General features: G+C 36.7%; 1 non-coding gene across 1 annotated transcript; it reads left to right on the top strand.

Moving 5' to 3' along the window:
- The first annotated feature begins 1,718 nt into the window (after positions 1-1,718).
- LOC128580012 (U6 spliceosomal RNA) lies at positions 1,719-1,825 on the top strand. The gene has a single exon (XR_008378376.1). It is a non-coding gene; the product is annotated as a U6 spliceosomal RNA (small nuclear RNA).
- The last annotated feature ends 22,302 nt before the right edge of the window (positions 1,826-24,127 follow it).

Genomic DNA, 24,127 nt, shown 5'->3' with positions numbered 1-24,127 from the left:
TTATTTATTTTTATGTTTCACACATTTACTGTGTGGGACTTACTAAGATAAGATGAAAGCATCCCCGTTGTCCTTTAAGACATTTACAGTCCTATGGAAGAGCTTAAATTTTACATATTTTTTAAACTCCAGAAACTTCCTTTTGAGCTCTAATTGCACAAAAGTTCTTATTACATTTTTGTTGATTTTCTCTTCTGTTTCTTCCATTAGTTCTGCCTCCGTGGGGTCACCTGTTTTATTCAGCTTGCTCTCATCTCATCTTACACGCAGGGTTCTGCACCATTTCTTGATCTTATTCTGGGCCCCACAGAGTGGAGCGAGCTCTGAGGTTTACTTCAGATATCTCAGTACACAAACACACACATACATAGACACACACAAACATTGGTTTTAACTTTATAAACCTAAAATAATGCATTACACTACTCTTTATCTGAGAAACATGTTTGTTTGCTTGTTTTGGTTATAAGGACATAACTGGTTTTCAACCTAAGAATATGTACAAAGATGCCTTAGAAACACAGAAACAGAATAAATATTTTATTAATCAGTGTTCTCCAGAGGAACAGAACCGATCAGAAACAGAACAAATTTAGAGGGAGAGACAGACAGACAGAGAGGGGGACTTATGAGGAATTGGCTCAGAAGATTGTGGAGGCTGAGAATCCCATTCTGCAAGCTAGAAAACCAGGAAAGTCGATGATTTAGGTCTCTACAGATGTCTGAAGTCCTGAGAATTAGGAATGCCACCCAATGTCCAAGGGCAGGAGACCATGGTCGTCCTTGCTCAAATAAGACAGTGAACTCAGGCTTCCTCTGCCTCTTTGTTTTCTTAAGGTCCTCAACAGATTGCATGATGCCCACACATATTGGTGAGGTTGATCTTTACCCAGGCTACTGACTTAAATGCCAATAGCTTGCACATGGAATGAACTTGCTCCAGCATGCTAAGGGTGAACTCACTAGACTGACCACTTGCAGATCTTGGCCAGCACTGCCTTTGTTGTCAGGTCATCGCAATGCCCCAGTCAGACAGATAAAACATTATGCTGCTTCAGATATCCAGATAGCACTGTCATTTTGGACCTTGTGTTTAACCCTTTTCAAAATTCCTAGGAACTCTCATTTTCCTCATATATAATTTCCCTAGGAAATAGCAGCAGATCCCTGTGGGGAAAGAATGCTGGAACCATGACCATGTATCTTGTTGCAGGGAGCTTCCTCTCATATACATGGCCTCTTTTTTTCAATGAGTTCCATATACTGAAACTAGCTATAGAAACTAGGCAAAGATTTAAGAGTTTTTATTGGAGCAACGGTCTTCATTCTTCTCATCCTCCATCCTTGACTTGTTTATTTTCTGTAAATATTTCTTTTCATTATAGCCATGATGGCTGCCATTTATGTCTCTCCTAGGGGCATCTTGTTCTCTTAACCAGATCTGATGATCTCTGTGAGTTGGTCTTCCCCTCTCAATGCCACTTTTCTACCTTGCAACTCATGATAATAACTGAGTCTTGCCTTTTGGGGGTTATCCTATTGTATCATTTCTTATTGCAGAACCCAGTTCTGTTATAGAACTGAGTCTCTTACTATCTATCCTGGCCTACAAAGAAGAAATAATCAGTGACGTTGGTGACCCTTTTGCTTTGGTAAATGAAATAGACATCAAGTCCTAGATAGAGCCTACCCCTTTTACTCAAAACTTAATTCATGCTGTGCTTGCTTCAGTAGCACATATACTAAAATTGGAATGATACAGAGAAGATTATCATGGCCCCTGTGCAAGGATGACACGCAAATTCGTGCAGCATTCCATATTTTTACATTGTTCTTAGTAAAGCATCACAAGAATGGAGAAGCATGAATCCTATGTACTCGATTTTGACATAAGGACAATCAATGACCTAGTACATAGTGAGGGTGGGTGAAGGAGGGCAGAGAGAGGGAAAGGGGGGGGTCTTGGTTTGTGACACACCTTTTGGGGGCAAGACACAATTACAGGAGGGACTTTACCTAATAAATGCAATCAGTGTAACCTGGTTTCTTGTACCCTCAATGAATCCCCCACAATAATTTTTTTTAATTTTAAATCATGCTAATTAGTTCAGTTACATCTCAAAAGCTAAGTACAGATGTATACACACGTACATATGTCATAATATGGGGAAATTAGGAAATATGTAGGAGTGTGGTTTAAAAGATAGTTGGAAAGAGCAGCAGAGTTGATAGATGATAGATAGAGAGACAGCTATAGTTTAGTAATGCCAGATATGGAGAGAAAATAATAAAGTTGGGATATGGATTGGAGCCATATTTGGAATTCTGGACTTTAAGTGACAGGAGCCATTGAAAGGTTTTAAGCAGAGGGAGGAGATAAATTTGATGTGCACTGTATAATAAAGTAGGGTGGGGTAAGGACATGGGAGGTATGGTAAATGAGAGACAGTAAGACTTTGGACCACTGCTCCCACTCTGCAAGTTATTCATCACTGTTAAGTGACACATGAGGTACAAACATGTTCACAGCTTTGAAAAGGTTTCAGCCACCTTTGGGCTCCATTGTAGGAGTTAGAAAACTGGAGGTGGGCTGGCAGCTGATATGTGCAGAGAGGAGAGTGATGGTACTGTTTCATTTAACAAGGTTTTAGTAATCATTAAAGGGTAGATGTGGACACAGCACATCTGCAAAGCTAATTGCACACTTTTGAGAACTTCAGGGGGATGATTTCAGCTTCACTTATCCCCCACTTCAAAGTTGCTGTCTGCTAAATGGACACAGTTTAAGTCATCCCTTCCCATAGAGGCCTGGGGAATGGCTCATGAAAATTGAGCAGGCTAATCTTAGGAAATAACTACAAATTAATAAATAAATCTTGATACTATGCAGATTGATATGCTTACTTCAGACTCTTGAGAAAAATGCAAAAATTTGGGGAGCAATTTATATAAAGAACTGTTTTAGCTGCTTGATTTAATTATCTATTTTTTTGAGCTTAAAGGAAGAACAGTTTCAGAAGCCCATTTCCCTTTCAAGAGAAGGATTAAATAATCTTAAAGTAGTTTGATGTGCAGTTTATGTTTGCATTTTTTATCTAATCAGCCAAACAAATATAATTAATTCAGACAGTTGTCTCTATGGCTTTGGCGCCTGGTAGGAGCTGTATCATTACAAATGCAAATATGTTCCTAAAATAATGAGAATGTCATTATCACCCCTTATTCATTTATGTGGCCAGAGAGAAAACTGAAGTACCATTTATTATGGAAATGACTTTTGTAAACTGCGCAGGGCACATTAACTACTTTGCCTGAGCAGGACATACCTCTAACTGTGACTTTCTCCAGCATCACTGTGTTTCTAATGGGGCATGCAGGCTGGGGGTGTATTGTAATGAAATAGGCACTGGACCAGGCATTTTCCCTGGACTAGGGATGTTATTCCACCTCTGCCTCTGTGTCCAATAGGCAGATTCCCTAACACTGCTGAGGCTTTGTTCCCCAGCAGTTAAATAGACACTAATACTTTCTGTCCCCTCTGCCTAAAAGGGATGTTATAAGGATTGGGTGAAACGCATAAACACATTTAAAATAGGGTTGCTGTTAGTTACAGTCAGATTGTGTGTATGTGCTTCATTTGTGATTTCCCATTTGTGTCTTCTCTCAGTGCTCAGAAGCTAATTTTCTGCTGCTTTCAATAGAAAGATTAAGGCTGCCTTTTTACATTTCTTTCATTAGGTTTCTAAGCTATACTGGATTTCCTTCTTTAGCTTTTCCTTCCAGGGGCTTTGCCACTGCCCTTTTCTCTGCATATATTTTGATTTTGATTCCTACAAAGGGAACATCCTCTTTGTTTATAGGGATACTCAAGCCTTCCCTGATGGTATGGCCATTTGCCTAGACCAGTGAGCCACTCCCTATCACCTCTTTTCTTCCTTAAGGATCAAATGGCAATCTATATAATTGCCACCAATTGCCCAGTTCCAGTCACTTACCCAAGTGAAACTTGCCTCTGACACTGCTCTGTGTTGTAGTAGTTTGCCTACATTTGCCTTATCTTAAGTGATCTTTACACAGCATTTAATACCACAGCTCACCAGCTCCTACCTTTGAACAACTACCAACTTAAAATCTTTGTTTAGTAGTGTAAATAATTCTTTTTTAAACACACAATATATGATTTAGAATTCTAGGTAGAGAGGCAGAGCAAGATGGCAGCCGAGTAACAGCTTTCTTGCATCTGGGCACCGTGAGTCTGGGGAGATAGAACTCCAGGCATCTCTGGCTGGTGGGATCTGCCTATCATCACCCCTGCACAGATACAGGGAGTCAGCGAGAGACTTCTGCACCCCAAGAGGAGGACTAAAACAGTGGAAAGCTGGCAAGTGGTCGCATGTGTTCAATTCTAAACAAGCCTGCAACTTCCACAGGCACGAGAACTTAAAGAGCAAGAGGAAGTGAAAGGAAAATTGGGGCAAGGAAACAGGCAAAAGAAACCACTCATGAGGAAGAATCAGCAGAAAAATCCAGGCAACATGAAGAACCAGTCCAGAACAACCCCGCCAAGGGACCATGAGGTAGCTACTGCAGATGATTCCACCTATGAAGAAATGTTAGGAATGACAGAAGGGGAATTTAGAATACACATGTTGAGAACAATGAAAGAAATGATGGAAACAATGAAGGAAACTGCTAATAAAGTGGAAAATACCCAAAAGGAAATCCAAAAACAGAATCAAATAAGAGATGAACGATATGAAGAATATAAAAAGGATATAGCAGAGCTGAAGGAACTGAAACAGTCAATTAGGGAACTTAAAGATGCAATGGAAAGTATCAGCAACAGGTTAGACCATGCAGAAGAAAGAATTTCAGAGGTAGAAGACAAAGTTCTTGAGATAACTCAGATAGTAAAAGAGGCAGAAAAGAAGAGAGAGAAAGCAGAACGTTCACTGTCAGAATTATGGGACTTTATGAAGTGTTCCAACATACGAGTTATAGGAATTCCAGAAGGGGAAGAAGAATGCCCCAGAGGAATGGAAGCCATACTAGAGAATATTATAAAAGAAAATTTCCCAAATATCACACTACTTTCAGAGGGCTATTGGACCCCAGGTCTCCTCAACTCTAACGAAGCTTCTCCAAGACACATTGTGATGAACCTGTCCAAAGTCAAGACCAAAGAAAAGATTCTGCAAGCTGCCAGGAGTAAGCGCCAGTTGACCTACAGGGGCAAATCCATCAGAGTGACCACAGACTTCTCTAATGAAACTTTCCAAGCAAGAAGACAATGGTCATCTAACTTTAATCTACTTAACCAGAACAATTTCCAGCCCAGAATTCTGTACCCTGATAAGCTAAGCTTAAAAATTGACGGAGAAATCAAATCATTTACGGACATACAAACATTGAGGAAATTCGCCACAACAAGACCAGCTCTACAGGAAATACTTCAACCTGTTCTGCACACTGACCGCCACAATGGATCAGCATCAAAGTAAGAACTCAGAAATTAAAGGACAGAACCTAATCTCCACACTGATGCAAAAGATAAAACTAAGCAATGGACTCTCACAAAATAAGACGAATAGAATACTACCACACTTATCAATTATCTCAATAAATGTTAATGGCTTGAATTCCCCACTGAAGAGACATAGATTGGCTGACTGGATTAAAAAACACAAGCCATCTATTTGCTGTCTGCAAGAAACACACCTGGCTTCAAAAGACAAATTAAAGCTCTGAGTCAAGGGTTGGAAGACAATTTTTCAGGCAAATGGAATTCAGAAGAAAAGAGGAGTTGCAAACTTATTTTCAGATACATGTGGATTTAAAGCAACTAAAGTCAAAAAAGACAAAGATGGTCACTTTATATTGGTCAAGGGAAAAATACAACAAGAAGACATTTCAATTCTAAATATCTATGCACCCAATTTAAATGCTCCCAGATTCTTGAAACAGACCTTACTCAGTCTGAGCAATATGATATCTGATAATACCATAATAACAGGGGACCTTAACACTCCTCTTACAGAGCTGGACAGGTCCTCTAAACAGAAATTAAACAAGGATATAAGAGACTTAAATGAGACCCTAGAACAACTGTGCTTGATAGATGCATATAGAACACTCCATCCCAAAGATAAAGAATATACATTCTTCTCATCACCCCATGGAACATTCTCCAAAATTGATCATATCCTGGGACACAAAACAAATATCAACAGAATCAAAAGAATTGAAATTTTACCTTGTATCTTCTCAGACCATAGGGCACTAAAGGTGGAACTCAACTCTAACAAAAATGCTCGACCCCACCCACAGACATGGAAATTAAACAATCTTCTGTTGAATAACAGATGGGTGCAGGAAGAAATAAAACAGGAAATCATTAACTTCCTTGAGCATAACAACAATGAAGACACAAGCTACCAAAACCTGTGGGATACTGCAAAAGCAGTTTTGAGAGGAAAATTCATTGCTTTAGATGCCTACATTCGAAAAACAGAAAGAGAGCACATCAACAATCTCACAAGAGATCTTATGGAATTGGAAAAAGAAGAACAATCTAAGCCTAAACTCAGTAGAAGAAAAGAAATATCCAAAATCAAATCAGAGATCAATGAAATTGAAAACAAAAGAGCCATCATTCAGAAAATTAATGAAACAAGGAGTTGATTTTTTGAAAAAATAAATAAAATAGATAAACCATTGGCCAGACTAACGAGGAATAGAAAAGTAAAATCTCTAGTAACCTCAATCAGAAATGATAAAGGGGAAATAACAACTGATCCCACAGAGATACAAGAGATCATCTCTGAATACTACCAGAAACTCTATGCCCAGATATTTGACAATGTGAAGGAAATGGATAAATATTTGGAATCACACCCTTTCCCTAGACTTAGCCAGGAAGAAATAGAGCTCCTGAACAGACCAATTTCAAGCACCGAGATCAAAGAAACAATAAAAAATCTTCCAACCAAAAAATGCCCTGGTCCAGATGGCTTCACACCAGAATTCTATCAAACCTTCAAGGAAGAGATTATCCCTGTACTGCAGAAATTATTCCAAAAAATTGAGGAAGAAGGAATCTTCCCCAACACATACTATGAAGCAAACATCACCCTGATACCAAAACCAGGAAAAGACCCAAACAAAAAGGAGAATTTCACACCAATCTCACTCATGAATATAGATGCAAAAATTCTCAACAAAATCCTAGCCAATAGATTACAGCATATCATCAAAAAAGTCATTCATCATGATAAAGTAGGCTTCATCCCAGGGATGCAAGCTGGTTTAACATACGCAAGTCCATAAACGTTATCCACCATATTAACAGAGGCAAAAATAAAGATCACATGATCCTCTCAATAGATGCAGGAAAAGCATTTGATAAAATCCAGCATCCTTTTCTAATTAGAACACTGAAGAGTATAGGCATAGGTGGCACATTTCTAAAACTGATTGAAGCTATCTATGACAAACCCACAGCCAATATTTTACTGAATGGAGTAAAACTCAAAGCTTTTCCTCTTAGAACTGGAACCAGACAAGGTTGTCCTCTGTCACCTTTACTATTCAACATAGTGCTGGAAGTTCTAGCCAATACAATTAGGCAAGACAAGGAAATAAAGGGAATCCAAATGGGAGCAGAGGAGGTCAAACTCTCCCTCTTTGCTGACGACATGATCTTATACATAGAGAACTCCAAAGACTTAACCCCAAGACTCCTAGAAGTCATCAAAAAATATAGTAATGTTTCAGGATATAAAATCAATGTCCACAAGTCAGTAGCCTTTGTATACACCAATAACAGTCAAGATGAGAAGCTAATTAAGGACACAGCTCCCTTCACCATAGTCTCAAAGAAAATGAAATACCTAGGAATATACCTAACGAAGGAGGTGAAGGACCTCTATAAAGAAAACTATGAAACCCTCAGAAAGGAAATAGCATAGGATATTAACAAATGGAAGAACATACCATGCTCATGGATGGGAAGAATCAACATTGTTAAAATGTCTATACTTCCCAAAGCAATCTACCTAATCAATGCCATTCCTATCAAAATACCAACATCGTACTTTCAAGATTTGGAAAAAATGATTCTGCGTTTTGTATGGAACCGGAAAAAACCCCGTATAGCTAAAGCAGTTCTTAGTAACAAAAATAAAGCTGGGGGCATCAGCATACCAGATTTTAGTCTGTACTACAAAGCCATAGTGGTCAAGACAGCATGGTACTGGCACAAAAACAGAGACATAGACACTTGGAATCGAATTGAAAACCAGGAAATGAAACTAACATCTTACAACCACCTAATCTTCGATAAACCAAACAAGAACATACCTTGGGGGAAAGACTCCCTATTCAATAAATGGTGTTGGGAGAACTGGATGTCTACATGTAAAAGACTGAAACTGGACCCACACCTTTCCCCACTCACAAAAATTGATTCAAGATGGATAAAGGACTTAAATTTAAGGCATGAAACAATAAAAATCCTCCAAGAAAGCATAGGAAAAACACTTGAAGATATTGGCCTGGGGAAAGACTTCATGAAGAAGACTGCCATGGCAATTGCATCAACAACAAAAATAAACAAATGGGACTTCATTAAACTGAAAAGCTTCTGTACAGCTAAGGAGACAATAACCAAAGCAAAGAGACAACCTACACAATGGGAAAGGATATTTGCATCTTTTCAATCAGACAAAAGCTTGATAACTAGGATCTATAGAGAACTCAAATTAATCCACATGAAAAAAGCCAACAATCCCATCTATCAATGGGCAAGAGACATGAATAGAATTTTCTCTAAAGATGACAGACGAATGGCTAACAAACACATGAAAAAAATGTTCATCATCTCTACATATTAGAGAAATGCAAATCAAAACAACCCTGAGATATCATCTAACCCCAGTGAGAATGGCCCACATCACAAAATCTCAAAACTGCAGATGCTGGCATGGATGTGGAGAGAAGGGAACACTTTTACACTGCTGGTGGGACTGCAAACTAGTACAACCTTTTTGGAAGGAAGTATGGAGAAACCTCAAAGCACTCAAGCTAGACCTCCCATTTGATCCTGCAATCCCATTACTTGGCATCTACCCAGAAGGAAAAAAATCCTTTTATCATAAGGACACTTGTACTAGACTGTTTATTGCAGCTCAATTTACAACTGCCAAAATGTGGAAATAGCCTAAATGCCCACCAACCCAGGAATGGATTAACAAGCTGTGGTATATGTTTACCATGGAATACTATTCAGCCATTAAAAAAATGGAGACTTTACATCCTTCGTATTAACCTGGATGGACGTGGAAGACATTATTCTTAGTAAAGCATCACAAGAATGGAGAAGCATGAATCCTATGTACTCAATTTTGATATGAGGACAATTAATGACAATTAAGGTTATGGGGGGGAAGCAGAAAGAGGGACGGAGGGAGGGGGGTGAGGCCTTATTGTGTGTCACACTTTATGGGGGGAAAGACATAATTGCAAGAGGGACTTTACCTAACAATTGCAATCAGTGTAACCTGGCTTATTTTACCCTCAATGAATCCCCAACAATAAAAAAAAAAATAATAATAATTCTAGGTAGAATTAAACATTAATAGTCATTGTCCTATTGTAATATTGCTGAGGAATTGTTATTTTCCATTTATTTCATATTTACTGTTATATTTCATTTAGAGCACAGAAGAAGCTACCGAGCAACTGTTTTAATGTGAAAAATTAGGTAAAGAGTCCTAGTTTTATTTTTTTCATGTTAAAATAAGGTATTGAGATGAAAAGACATATAACTTATGACTGTAAAACCAACTACAATTTAATAATAAGGAACATAAAAAAGAACTAAGAGATAGTAGAGGGAGGTCTTAATAAACTATACTTTAAAATCAGAGAAAACGTTTGTTTTCGCATTTTTCTACTTTTTTAACTCTGAATTCTTGGGCAAGTTACATAAACTTTTCAAGATTCATGTTTGTTCTCAATTAAATGGAAATAACCATTATTACCATGCATTAATGTAAAAATTAAACAGAGAATGCTTTATGTAGTCTTTAGGACAGCTCAGTAGTAATAGGAATAAAAATATTGATAATAATTAAATTATAATTTTAAAATAATGAAACAAAAAAGAAATAATCCAAGCTCAAACAGGCTCTTATAAATGAAGGATAATGTGTAATATATCAAAGAAGATATCTTAATGGGTATCATTCCCTTAAACAAACTTTTACATATTTCATCTGTTATTTTTTTAAGAAATATATGCTATCAGAAGTTTTTAATAAATGAAATAGAACCTTTATGTTTCATATAAATATGCATATTGTTATTTTTGTATTCTTGTGATTAAGTGTAAGGTTAATCGTTCTTTAAAAATTACTTTGTCATGTGTAACTTTGGAAAGAACATTTTCTTATAAAGTCAAATAATTATATTTTGATGTAGCTTATTTAAGTTTGATTCTGGTACAGGTTCAAGGGGCGGATGCTCTGGGTGGCAGTATCAGCAAAGGATTAGGGGAGGCAAACGAGAAGCAAAGAGACCAGTTAGAAGGCTACCTCACATAGTCCCTTAACAGGCAAAGGCAGCCATGACAACAGCGATAATCATTGCAATGAAAAGTTACGGACAGGTTTAAGAAAGATAATGAGGCAGACATGAAATAATTTCTTCACTTATTATTTTATCTGGGCTTGCAACAAGATAAGTATTTCGGTTTGGGTGACAGAGTGAATAGTAGTTCCATTCGACACAGTCAATAGAAGAGAAGGCATACAGCTGAGGAAAAGATGAAAAGTACATACTTAATCGGGTTATTTTAAAGTTCAACTGATTTATCCCAGTTGAATACTATGAAGTAATTACCTTAATAGGTCTAGAGTGCAAAGAACAGTCTGAGCTAGAAAAAAAATTGTACTGAGAAATATTAGATTATGTATATTTGTATCTGTGTGTACATATGTGTGAGCATGTATGTGTTACATGCATTATACGTCTGTGCTTAGGTTTGAGGCTTAACTTTAATTTGGCAACAATTTGTGAGTTGATACAAATGATCAACTCACAATTTATCTTCTAGATTAAACCTTAAATTTCATGAAGTATAAAGTAGACACCAGAACTTCTCAATAAGGTTCTTACCAGAATATTTGTACAGCAAAAGAGAGTGAATAAATGTCTTAGAGGAGCCCAGGAGAGTAACTTGAATTGGCCCACAGCAAGAACAAATTCTATCACATATTGTATCTTAAATTACCTAAAACTTACATTCCCATCATAGCATGTAACAATTTCAATTCTTAGTGTTAGACTTATTTAAGGCCACTATTCCTTTCCAAATAAAAGTAATGTATCAGAAATAGATACTATATTTTCAAAGTCTTGGATATAGGTCAGAAAAAATTTTGAGTAAAACTGATTCATAGAATGGGTTAGTAATTTATTGATTTCTTATTATTTCATTATGATATGTAGGTACTCTGAAAAACAAAACCAAATGTACATAATACATACTCACCCACTCATGTAACAATATTCAGATGAAATAATTACTTATTTCTGCATATAATTTCAATAATAGTCTGCTTCAATTTGAAATTTTGGATTTCAAATTTTTTATGTTACATGTCAAAGTAATTGCTTTCATTTCTTTGTTCTGATCATTATATTGATCTGTATTCATACATTTTTTTAACCATTTTTCTCTTATCGGACATTTACATTGTCTTCAGTATTTGGCATCCATAGTTAAACCCGGGATATAGAATTTATCATGGGATATAGAATTTATCATGGAATTATAAGGCATATACATGAATGTGATATGTATGAAAATGTAAGAACTCTCTCCAGTTGAATCTCTATAGTGGCTTCTAAATAATGATGAAAAAATAAATCATTATTTTTCATGATAATAAGAGACACTAAGGATTTATTTTGCCCCGGATGAGCAGTAGCTGTAGCAACCTATGTAATAGGATATGTAGCAACCTATGCAATAGGATATGTAGCAGCTTATGTAACAGGATATGTAGCAACCTATGTAACAACATGTGTAGCAACTTATGCAGCAAGATGTGTAGGAACTGGGACAGCAGGCTTGCAGAGACAAAGTGGCAGTTTTTTGAAACATACAAGCAATCACTAGATGACTAGAATACACTGTTAGCAGTTGGAAATTGATCAGCTGTGGAATTCCAGTGTGGGGGTCGGGCTCAGGGTCGGGGAGCTTGTTCTCAATAAGCAGCTGCAGAGATTGCTTGGGGCTTTTTCCCCCGACCCGCATGGGGAAGCCCACCTCCTGCAAGCTTCAAGCTTACAATCCATTGTTCGACCTGCTTCCTTGGTGATGGCACTGACCTTTGGTGTAGTAGGCAGGATAGTGGACATGAACCGAAGGGGAATATCACTCTGAGTAAGTATAACCTTCGGCAATACAGCAGGAGAGAGTTACAGGGAGGGAAAAAGGACTCTCCGTCCAGATTGACCAATGGACAACATAGCCTTTAGCCATCATAGGTACCTACCTACCAAGGGGGCAATGTCACTTAAAGTGAGTAAGACCCTTGGCAAATCATAGGTTGCCTGTCATAGATAACCTACCAAAGGACAAGATCACTTGGAGTGAGTGACACCTTTGGCAAAATAATAGGCACCTACCAAAAGGGATATTAAGACCTTTGGCAAAATAATAAGCAAATCCCTGTGGGTTCTACCAAAGGGAACAACAATTGTAGTGGGAGAGAGCTTTTTAAATAGCAAAAAGATTTACAGGAAATCCATGGGTAGCTTCTGGTCCATGGAGTTGCAACAGTTTCAGACTGATAAAGCTGGTTATGAGGTGGTGCAGCAGGTTCAATTAGAACAGGATGAGGAAGAACCCAAGTCTTTGGACTCTGTGTTCTGCCATCCATTGCCACCTTCACATCTCAATATAGCTAAGCTGAATCAAACCTTAAAAGTCAGGATTAAGCAGTTAGAAGACTGGTTGAATGTTATCACAGTTAAGATTACTCAAATAAAAACTTCTGGCACTGCCATTGGCACCCCCTTATGAAAATAGCCCTCCTGGGCGGTGCCTGTGGCTCAGCAGGTAGGGCGCCGGCCCCATATGCTGAGGGTGGCGGGTTCAAACCCAGCCCCAGCCAAACTGCAACAACAACAAAAAAAATAGCCGGGCGTTGTGGCGGGTGCCTGTAGTCCCAGCTACTTGGGAGGCTGAGTCAAGAGAATCACCTAAGCCCAAGGATTTGGAGGTTGCTGTGAGCTGTGTGATGCCACGGCACTCTAGGCACTCTACCAAGGGCGATAAGGTGAGACTCTGTCTCTACAAAAAAAAAAAAAATAGCCCTCCCACCACTCCAGTTATGATAGCACTTTTAGAGGGTCACCAAACAGGAGACTTTACTTTAGAAATATTTTGGGGCTCTTTCCTGTTACAGTTACTGACATCCCTCCTAATTCGCAATATCCTCAAGGGGGCAAACACTTTAGTCATCACATGTTCACTTTTAAATTCTAAAAGATCTGAAATAGGCTGTAACAAAGTACAGCATACAGTCTCCATTTTCTAGAGGCTTATTACAGAGACTTGCACAAGAGCAGCATCTTATTCCATATGATTGGGACATACTGGCCAGAACTGTTCTCGAATCGGTCAATATTTACAATTTAAAACTAGGTGGAAGGAGGAGACTAATTTAATAAGTCACCAGAACCAGCAGAGGAATGTTCCCATAACTTCAGAACTGCTCACTGGCTCTGGTCAGTGGATGGGCATTCCAAAACAACTTCAATATGATGATATAGCTATAATACAAAAAAAGTTGTGCCTGAGAAAAGGTTCAGGCACCTGGGGATGTCTCTAAATCTTTTATTAAAGTAATGCAGTCTGCAAATGAATCTTACATTTATTTTTTTAATTATTAAATCATAGCTGTGTACATCAATGTGATCATGGGGCACCATACAGTTTTATAAACAGTTTTATAAACAGTTTGACGCATTTTCATCACACTGGTTAACCTAGCCTTCCTGGCATTTTCTTAGTTATTGCGTTAAGACAATTATATTCTACATTTACTAGGTTTCATTATCTTTTTAGCTCGATTAAAAATGTCAGTTGATAAAGCTGTTGCTCAGTCAGTACTTAGAGATATACTTTTTCAAACATTAGCATTTGAGAATGCTAACTCTGAGTGTCAAAATGTTTTGCATCCTCTGAGGGCACATAATGTTCCTCTAGAGCAGGGGTCCTCAAACTATGGCCTGCGGGCCATATGAGGAGGTGTGATTGTTTGTTCCCATTTTGTTTTTTTACTTCAAAATAAGATACGTGCAGTGTGCATAGGAATTTGTTCATAGTTTTTTTTTTCTTTTTTTTTTTTTACTATAGTCCGGCCCTCCAGTGGTCTGAGGGACAGTGAACTGGCCCCCTGTTTAAAAAGTTTGAGGACCTCTGCTCTAGAGGAACATATATGGGCATGTTCTGATGTGGGAATCGAACCCTATAAGGCTAATCTTCTTGTTGCTGCCATAAACGATGAGTTCAAATCAAATTTTGTCACATGCCATAATTGTGGGAAGCCAGGTCAATGGGAAGGGCAATTTCAACAATCAAAAGAGACAAGGAAAATGCCCCAGGTGTAAAAAGGGTTCCATTGGGCTAATGAATGCTGTTCCCAATTCAATAAAAATGGAACACCTTTACAGCAGGGAAACTATCAGTTGGGCCCAACTCGGGGCCCATGGACAAAGAGTATGGGGATTTACCCACTCACTCACCAGCAATTGCAGCCTGTCCAATCCCTTTCACATGTCACCCCAGGTAGTGCTGCTTTAGATTTGCCAGTATGTGATAATGTTCTTTTACTTCCTAACAACGGTAATAAATAAAGAAAGGAATATACAGTCCTTTCCCCCAGACTCTGTTGGGTTATTGCTAGGAAAAAGTGATTTAACATCTCATAGGGTGCTAGTCCACACAAGTGTTGTCAATATAGTGACTTCATAGGGGAAATACAAATTCTGATCTCAGTAAACTAACCCACTCAAATTTTAGACAAATTATCCAGGTTGCTTGGGGCCTTTTCCCCAACATGCAGGAGGCCCACCTCCTGCAAGTTTTGAGCTTACAATCCATTGTCTGGCCTGCTTCCTTGGTGATGGCATCAACAAATAGCCAAGTGGATTATGTGGGTAGGCTAGAGTAATCACTACCAGGCATACCATAAAAACAGTATTCTAATAAGATGAACTGCTACTCAAGAGCACTACCTACCTAAGAAGACCAGATGAAATAACAACTACAGGCTTTTCCCTGCACAACAATGTCTTAAACAAAAAAGGGGGAATATGTAGCAACCTATATAACAGGATATGTAGCAACCTATGTAACAACATATGTAGTGATCTATGTAACAACCTATGTAGCAACCTATGTAGCAACTTATGCAGCAAGATGTGTAGGAACTGGGACAGCAGGCTTGCAGAGACAAAGTGGTAACTGACTGGGACAGCAGAACTACAGAGACAAAGTGGCAGTTTTTTTGAAATATACAATCACTAGACATTAACAGAGGTTGGCAGTTGAAAATTGATCAGCTGTGAAATTCCAGTGTGGGGGTCGGGCTCAGGGGAGAGGAGCTTGACTCAATAAATACCAGCTGCAGAGGTTGCCTGGGGCCTTTTCCCTGACACACATGGGGAGGCCCACCTCCTGTAAGCTTTGAGCTTAAAATCCATTGTTCGGCCTGCTTCCTTGGTGATGGCACCAACAAGTAGCCAAGATGATTATGTGGGTAGGCTAATCACTACCAGGCATACCATAAAAACAGTATTCTAACAAGATGAACTGCTACTCATGAGCACTACCTACGTGTACTTTGCCTTGGCTTTGTTGATAATGTGTGCTTTTTCTTATGCACATAAAATTTGTATGTATCAGCCAAACAACCATATTTGGAAATGCCTTTCTGGTAGTGATACATGAATTTTATTGAGACATCATATACTAGAACTCAGAAAACTTTTAAAAGCTATGATGTACTGAACGTCAATTCTACCAATTAATCTTATATACATCAACTCCTTATGGAGAAAATTATCATAATTTTGTAACTAGAACAAAGATAACGCATACAGTGAATATAGGAAAAAGGGATTTAAGAAAACAGGTCCAAGACCAACAGCCATGGCCTCCCAAATGCATCCACAAACACAGAGTCTTGATGAAATCAAGTTAAAAGAATATACCACTTAGAGGAATATTTGGAATATTTTAACTGAAGCTTTTAAAATTTACTAGAATATGTAAAGGGCTAATTAGTACAAAGTGAAAGTGCATCCAGTTAAAAAAAGCAAGCCTGATCCGATCACCATGTCAAGTGGGTTAAACTTGAAGTACTCTTTTGAGATGAAAGCTTACTCCCTCATTAGTACCTCAGTATATGCATATTCTCACTGGTGGGGTGCCTAGAGACAGATCTGGAAGAGGCACTGCATAATTAGGCTCATACTACCCAAATCACTATTTTTGCGATGACCTTCCTCATAAGCTCTTTTCACTCTGCTTCTATGTTTGTATTTTTTTTTTTTCATCTCAGCATTTAGGCAAACTGAACCTACTTTGATATTTTGCTAAAATGCTGGAATGTAGAATGAATATTTTTACTTCTTTCTAAAACACAGCATCCTCAAAAATGCAAATACTCACCTGGCTGGATGATAAACTTTCCTTCCTCACTACCCATGATAATACCACTCTAGATACTCTTCTGAAGCAAGAATTTATATATTTTGTAACTTGATAAAAAGTTTAAGAAATATATTGGGGATATAGAGAACAGTTCACCGTCAGTGTGTGTATGTGGGTAGGTATGTGTATAGTGGAAAATTAGATAGAAAGAGGGCAAGCTTTGTTTCAACATGAATCACAAAAAAAGAAAAAAAAAATGAACAAACCAATCAACCCAGCACTTCCAGTTAGTACATTAGGATATTATGGAATAATAGTAGGGCAGTTATGGAGCCCAAATAATGAATGGAGCTGTTTATGAATATAACTATACATGAAGGCAAACATTTTACATTTTATTTTATCAACCTCAGACCATGAATAGAAAATTCCTTTAGAAAATAGCTAAGAAAACATGGGTTTTGAAACATAATAGCTGGCACCTTTTCTGGGGTTAGCAATTCTTCAGAAGAAGGGATTGATACACATTGTAGCAAGCTAGAGAATAACTTCAAGGAAATATAAGCCACTGCAAAAAACAGAGAGGTATATGAAGACCTCAAAAAATATAAAACAATACCTAGGAATTTATATTACAATGAATACATAAGCTATACATGGACCCAATTTTAAAAAAATCAATGAAAGGTAATAAAGCATTAAATATATGAAGAGATATAACATATTCATGAATGATTCAACTTAATATAAGGTTTTAATTCACTTGAAGGTGACTAAATTAACTAAACCAATTAAATGTAATTTCAACAAAAAAAAAATCTACTGTAATCTTTGGCTATAATCTTTGACTTTCCTACATTGATTTTAATTGTTTTTTATTGAAAAAATCTACATTAAAAAATAGATAAGACAAATGTCAATAAAGAAAAGTATTTTGGAGAGATTTAGAATGTTGGATATTTTTCATCTACCTCTCCAGATTGATGCTTCTCTCCTTTCCATCTCTTATGCCTTGGGATGCTGAACTCTCAAGACCATAATTACTAGAGTGCCTAGCTGTCTGTTTTCCTCAGATTTGTTCATGAGAGGGACTATACGTACCCTCTCCTAGCCATTCCTCTACCTAAGATCAATGATCCTGTCAAACTGTCCCATATTCGGTTGCATGTACCCAAAGTATAGCGTTTGTCTCATCTTGTTATGATTTCCTATCTTCTCTGCTACAATGATGTCATGAGGAGCACTGTTATCTTCATTAATTAGAATCTAAGGATACGTCAATTAGTTAATACATTTTAAGCCTGCAAGAACATCAACTGTTTACCCAATCCGTAACAAATAGTTTATATTCAGAATTATTATATCCCTATAGAAAAGGTTTATAGGTTTAAATCAAAATAAAGTTTATTATTTAAACATGAAGGCTAAAGTTGGTAGGAAAAAAAGTGGTTTTTCTTTTGTAGTAACCGAACAATGAAGTGTAAGAAAGTTCTATTTGAAAAATAAATACAGATTCTGGTTATTAGTCCTTTATGGTTATCAGATGTACAGCATGTAGATATTTTTGCTCATTTTGTGGGTTGTCTATTTGCTCTTTTCATCATGTCCTTGGCTGTGCAAAAATTTTTATTTTGATCGGGCTCCATTTATTTATTTTTGTTGTTGCTGTGATTGCTCTTGGGTTCTTCTTCATGAATTCTTAGCTGAGATTGATATTTATAAGAATTTTTGTCAACATTTCCTTCTAGGATTCTTACAGTTCCCTGTCGTAAGTATAAGTCCGTCATCCATTGTGAGTTAACTTTAGTGAGTGGTGAGAGGTACAAATTCTGTTTCAATCTTTTACATGTGGTAATCCCGTTTTGCCAGCATCATTTATTGAATAGGAATTCTTTTCCCCAGTGCATGTTTTAAGCAAACAAGTTCATTAAAAAGTGGGCAAAAGACAGGAATGGAAACTTTTCAAGTGAAAATATACTAACTGCTAAAAAACTCATGAAAGAATGCTCAACATCTCTAATCATTAGGGAAATGTGGATCAAAACTACAATGAGATATCATCTAACTCCAATGAGGATGAAACAACAAACGCTAGTGTGGATACCAAGGGAAAGAAACGCTTATACAACTGTTGGTAGGACTGCAAACTAATAAAAACACTATGGAAAATTGCATTTAGATAACACAAAGAACTTACGATAGACCTACTATTTGATCCAGCAATCCCACTGCTGAGTATAGATCCTAAGGAAAAAGGTTGTTTTATAAAAAGGACACCTGCACTCAAATGTTTATAGAAGCACAATTCATAATCGCAAAGATGTGGAAACAGTCCAAGTGCCCACCAATACATGAATGGACTAATAAAATATGGTATATGCATACTGTGGAGTGCTACTAAGCCATAAAAGAAATGACTAGGATCATCTGTGACAACCTGAATCAAACTGGAAACTATTCTTCTAAGTTAAACATCATAAGAATGGAGAAACAAACACGTACTCAATACCAAGTTGGGACTAATCAACACTTAAGTGATTTACTTATCTTACTAATCAACATGTAAGTGATTTACATATGGAAGTAAATCTCAGTGAAATCTCAAGTAAATCTCAATGAAAATCAAGCTGGGGAATAGGGAAAAAGGCATGGGTAAACACACACTTATTGGGTATAGTGCACACTTGGTGAAAGGCACACTGACAAGTTTGACTCAATCTGTACAAAAAATAAAGTATGTAAACAAAACATGTGGACCCCTAAAATTCTTAAATAAAAAATGAAAACATTACTGTCTATAGATATTGTTTAACAGAAACATAACTCCAATCTGAAGACAATTTTTGAAACTCCCCCTAAAATAATGCAATTAACCAGAAAACAAACAGACATTTTTAATATTTTGATATTTAATAAAGATAGCTATGTCTCTGTAAGCACAATTTGATAAACAATATTATATTATAGGTAAATAAAAGAACATTTCAACCAATGCACTAGGAGGTAATTTAAATATTGAACATTTTATACTCTACCAAAAATAAACTACCACAAAAAAAAACTATTTTCTTTGCTTTCTTTTCTTTAAATTTCCTTACTTAAGTACTCAGATAATGTAAAATACAAATGTGGAAACTAAAATATTTATTTTGAATGATTACTTAAGTCAAAATTACTAGAAAGTTGTATACTAAACTATATCAAATAAAGCATAAAAATTAAAAATTTGAAATATTTGAATTTTTTTTTTTTTTTTTTTGGGTTTTTGGCCGGGGCTGGGTTTGAAACCGCCACCTCCGGCATATGGGACCGGCGCCCTACCCCTTGAGCCACAGGCGCCACCTGAAATATTTGAATTTTTAAAAGATTATTTCAGATATAAGGCCTGAAATCTGAAAATTCAAAGCACTGTAACATATTTTTCTTTAACAGGATATAATATGTAAAATAGTGATGCATTATGTATATAAATAAAATAATGTCAAATATTATATTTCTGGTTTACTCATTTTAAAATATAAGTTATTTGCCTTTCCAGGCACAATCCATTTGCTGATTAAACTTCTTTAGAAGTTTTCTTAATATTAAGAGTTACCTGCAGAGAGCTTTTCAGATGGAAGAAGCTGACAAAAACACATTTAATTTGAAGCCATATGGAAGGTAAAGTAGAAATGTGAAAACCAAATACAATCTCAGTACAAGTTTCATATTTCTATAAAATTTTTAATAAAGCAACACTTACAAGCTCCGCTTGAGGAAAATAACCAATTTATAGAGGATTATTTACATCATATTTGATGTCTTGTACTGAATTAAGATAAAATCAAAGTAATATGGGAACATAAGAATTGTTTTTAGTAGTGCAATGTGGGCAGACATGACAAAATCTATCGTAAGAGGCAGAAACAGATCCCTAAGGGAACAGAGGTAAATATAAGTTATCTCATTATTAACTCTTTCGCTTCCTTTTCCTGAACTTGCATGAGTTACCATAGGTTAAACTCACCTTCCATATTTTTCTCTATCATCCATTAAATGTTCTCCCAAAAGAACTCAGGGTGTGTTCCTATAGAAATGAATTGTGAAATTCTCCAAGACAAAATATTGATTTTCTAACTAGGACATTGTGAAAACAACATAGATATGACTGCATCCACACTATGGAATGAAATGTATTCCAATGCACAGTTCATATAGTCATAATTATATTCAGTAAAAAAATAATTTCTTTCCATTTCACCAAATAACTAAGTAAATACTTTGTAAGATACAGTTCAAACAACTCCCTCCAGTCTAGTGTGGTCTATGCTCCTTTTTTTTCCCTTGAGTCATCTATGGGCTCCACTTTGTCAGTTGTATGTCCCACATACATCCATCTCATAATCTTCTGTCAAATTATAATCCTTATTCTTAGTTTGGTCTCCAAATTTATAGTTCTCTGATTATTCTTTTCTTCTGTCTTTCAGTCATTGTAATTTCTAAGAAACTTTGATTTCTTCCCTATCTCTATCCCTAATTAGTGTTCAACCTAGAAATGACTTTTTCATCTCTTCATGAGGGCATTGCCACTTTCCACATAATCACAATGTCCTTGTCATGCCAATTTGAACTATTTTAGTCTTCTGTATTCTACTACCATTGGGAGTTAATTTTGATTTTCTAATGTTGGTGAGAATAGGACATTCTGGAACATGAGTTGAAAATAAATTGAATCTCTACATAGTAATACATTGTAATTACAGTCTATAATAAATAAAAAGCTCAGAGAGTAAGGTTTTAATGAGAGAAATCACTATTAGTTACTGACCATAATAACTATTCTCTGCATTCAAAGAATGGACAAACATGCGAATGAATATAAATTATGTAGTATTCTCCCCTTATCCACAGTTTGCTCTCCTTGGTTTTAGTCAGCTGCAATATACCATGACCTTAAAATACTATGTGGAAAATAAACAATTCATAAGTTTTAAATTGTGCACTGTTGTGAGTAGCATAATGAAATCCTGTGCCCCCCAGCTTAATCCTGCCTGGGACATAAATCATCCCTTTGTCTATCCTACCTACACTTAATATACCACCTAACTGTTAGTCAACAATATCATCTTTTCCTGACAATACAACATGAACATTGTCATGACTCAATGATCTAGGATCACTTAAAGCAGATGATGCTCCTTCTCTCATCACAAGGTCAAGAGTAGCTGAATTGTACATCACAATGTCTATGTCATTCACCTCACTTTATTTCGTCACATAGGTATTTTATTATCTCATAAGATAAGCTCCTGAGAATGTCTTTAGTTCAGATTTGTATATAACTCAAATCCCTGAAGAATAGCACATAAACCATAATAATAATAACAATACTATAATGCCTCACATGTGGTAATAATAATACAGTATAATACTGTAATAATAATACCTATCTACTGTATTATTAAGGTACAGAAACAATTGGGATTTTTTTTTTTTTTTTTTTGAGACAGAATCTCACTTTCTTGCTCTGGGTAGAGTGCCATGGTGTCAAAGCTCAAGCAACCTCAAACGCTTGAGCTCAAGTGACCCTCTTGTCACAGCCTCCCAAGTAGCTAGGTGCTTCCCACAATGCCTGGCTATTTTTAGAGATGGGGTCTAGCTTGCTGGAATTCCTGAGCGCAAGCAATTCACCCACTTTGGCCTCCCAGAGTGCTAGGATTACAAGCATGAGCCACCATGCCTGGCCTAGGTTCTTTTAATCAAGCAAATAACATAAAAACAAAGTCATACAAAAAGCTTAGATAAGAGACTTGAGAAATTTCAGAAGAGAATACTAAAGCATCTAATGTTGCATCAACACTAGGCTAATAGAAATGTGCTCATTTTCATCTTCTAACCAAATCAATAATAACCTTTCCATTTAAATAATTAAAATCCACTATACCACTTAATAATAACTGTTGCTTTCATTGGAGCACTGCCTTTTACATATTTCATTACTCTCACTTTATCTTTTATAATTGTTCCAACTGTTCAATAGTTGAGTGACTGAAGCCTACTGCTTTCCCAATGACTGATGGAGTCGGCCTTTCTCTGAGCACAATTATTTCTACTTTCATTCCCATTGTAATCACCTTTCTCTTTGCTGAAGACGCACTTAGGCTCGCAAGGGACTTTCTTTTTTGGAGGCACAGTCATAGGGGTAAACACAGACTCACAAAATCAAATCAAACTATTAAGACAAAAGTTTCACTGTGTGTTAAATGGCCATATAAACAAAGACACTGGCTGGATGCTGTCACAACAGATTTATTCACATGCACAAAGACAATGAGTTTTTTATTAAATAATTTAATTAGTTTTAAATTATCTTCAAGAGAAGCCTTGGGAGCCCCTTGGTAAGGATGTAATGCCTTAAGGCTGATTATCTGTATTTTAATTTAAATTTAAGAATAAGCCATTAAAAAGTAGCTATGATCAAAAGTACTGGACTCTTCTAATGTATTTTTGATAGATATTTATGCCTGTATTTTTGTAACAGTATCGTTTTATTTTAATGAATTACTGCACATGTACATCTTCTTTTTTTTTTTTATTAAATCATAGCTATGTACATTGATATGATCATGGGGCATCATTCACTAGCTTCACAGACCGTTCACCAAGTTTCACATATACCCTTGTAAGATGCACCGCTGGTGTAATCCCACCAATCCCCTTCCCTCTACACACTTCTCCCCTTCCCCCTTCCCCCTATTCTTAGGTTGTAACTGGGTTATAGCTTTCATGTGAAAACCCTAAATTAGTCTCATAGTAGGGCTGAGTACATTGGGTACTTTCTCTTCCATTCTTGAGATACTTTACTAAGAAGAATATGTTCCAGCTCCATCCATGTAAACATGAAAGAGGTAAAGTCTCCATCTTTCTTTAAGGCTGCATAATATTCCATGGTGTACATATACCACACTTTATTAATCCATTTGTGGATCGATGGGCACCTGGGCTTCTTCCATGACTTAGCAATTATGAATTGGGCTGCAATAAACATTCTGGTACAAATATCTTTGTTATGATGTGATTTTTGGTCTTCTGGGTATATGCCCAGTAGAGGAATTACAGGATTGAATGGCAGATCTAGTTTTAGATCTCTGAGTGTTCTCCATATCTCTTTCTAAAAGGAATATTAATTTGCATTCCCACCAGCAGTGCAAAAGTGTTCCCTTTTCTCCACATCCGCGCCAACATCTCTGGTCTTGGGATTTTGTGATATAGGCTAGTCTCACTGGAGTTAGATGATATCTCAAAGTAGTTTTGATTTGCATTTCTCTGATGATTAAAGATGATGAGCATTTTTTCATATTTCTGAAGGCCGCACGCCTGTCTTCTTCAGAGAAGTTTCTCTTCAAATCCCTTGCCCAG

This window comes from Nycticebus coucang, chromosome 2 (assembly GCF_027406575.1).
Source record: "Nycticebus coucang isolate mNycCou1 chromosome 2, mNycCou1.pri, whole genome shotgun sequence".
NCBI classification, from domain to species: domain Eukaryota; kingdom Metazoa; phylum Chordata; class Mammalia; order Primates; family Lorisidae; genus Nycticebus; species Nycticebus coucang.
The sequence above is the reverse complement of the archived record's forward strand: the minus strand, read 5'-3'. Positions and strand labels throughout refer to the sequence as shown.